Here is a 1,434-nt window from a genome sequence, read left to right as displayed (position 1 = left end):
TAATGTATTCCTCTCCTCACTCATTCATTTATTCCACAGATGTTAATGAAGGCTTCCTGGGAAAGATGCTTGTTATGTGAGACTGTCCCAGACCACAGGGGCTGAAGTTCAAGGAATGCAGGACACACTGTCAGCTATGGGAAATGTTTTGACATAGATTACTTATTATGTTTAATCACTCTCAGCATAGGCTTTGAGCATTCATTTATGTATTTGTTGAAATAGAAGAACTACCTGATTTTTTAACGTACCTTTGTGCAGGCTAGAGGATCTCTTAAAGAAGGAAATAGACCCTGGATTTAATTTTTCCATAAAGGCAAATGTTCCCTAGGCTTTAGAACAACAATAACAACAAAACTCCCTGCAATATTTTTGGCTCTGTTAAGGGTTCTGTAGTATCTAAAAGGGATTGTTGATGTTCATTCTTTTTTTTTTTTAATAGACTTTATTTTTTTAGAGCAGTTTCAGGTTTACAACAGAATTGAGCAGAAAATACAGAGTTCCCACACATATATACTTCCCTACCCTCAACAGCCCTCATCAGTGTGGCATATTTGGTACAATCGATGAACCAACATGGGCACATTATTATCAACCAAAGTCCATAGTTTACATTAGGGTTCACTCTTGATGTTGTACATTCTATGGGCTTTGACAAATGCATAATGACATGTAGCCACCACTATAGTATCACACAGAATAATTTCATTGCCCTAAAAATCCTTTGTTTTCCATCTATTCATTCTTCTCTCCCTCCCTCTCCCCAGACCCCTGGAAAACACAATCTTTTTATTGTTTCTGTAGCTGTGCCTTTTCCAGAATGTCACTTGGTTGGAATCGTACAGATTGTAGCCTTTTCAGACTGGCTTCTTTCATTTAGTAATATGTCTTTGAAGTTTCTTCTATGTCTTTCATGGCTTGTTAGATCATTTTTTGTTGTTGCACATATATTTTTTAATTTACATATATGTACTGTTCATAGTTTCTAAGAACGTTTAGAGCTTTAGCTTTTTTAACTTACATAGTTATCAAAGGAATAAAGCCAACCACAAAATAAGAATTAACGCAAAAAGATACATACACCCTGCTATTAACAGCAGAATTATTTATAATTGCCAAGATATGGAAGCATCCTAAGTGCACATCAATAGTTGAATATATAATGGAGATGCAGTGTGTATATATATATATATATATATATATAAAACGGGCTACAATTCACCCATTAAAAAAGAAGGATATTTTGCCATTTGCAGCCCATCATTCACTTTCTTTTTTCACTTCAAAAACCAGAATTTTATAACTAGCAGAGACATTTCCATCACAGTAAAAACAACAAATCACCTAGAAATAAACTTAACCAAGGTTACCTATACTCTGAAAACCGAAATGACACAAAGAAATGGAAAGATTTCTTGTGCTCTTGGATTGGAA

This window comes from Camelus ferus, chromosome 1 (assembly GCF_009834535.1).
Source record: "Camelus ferus isolate YT-003-E chromosome 1, BCGSAC_Cfer_1.0, whole genome shotgun sequence".
In the NCBI taxonomy this organism is placed as follows: Eukaryota; Metazoa; Chordata; class Mammalia; order Artiodactyla; family Camelidae; genus Camelus; species Camelus ferus.
This window is presented reverse-complemented; position numbering follows the sequence as displayed.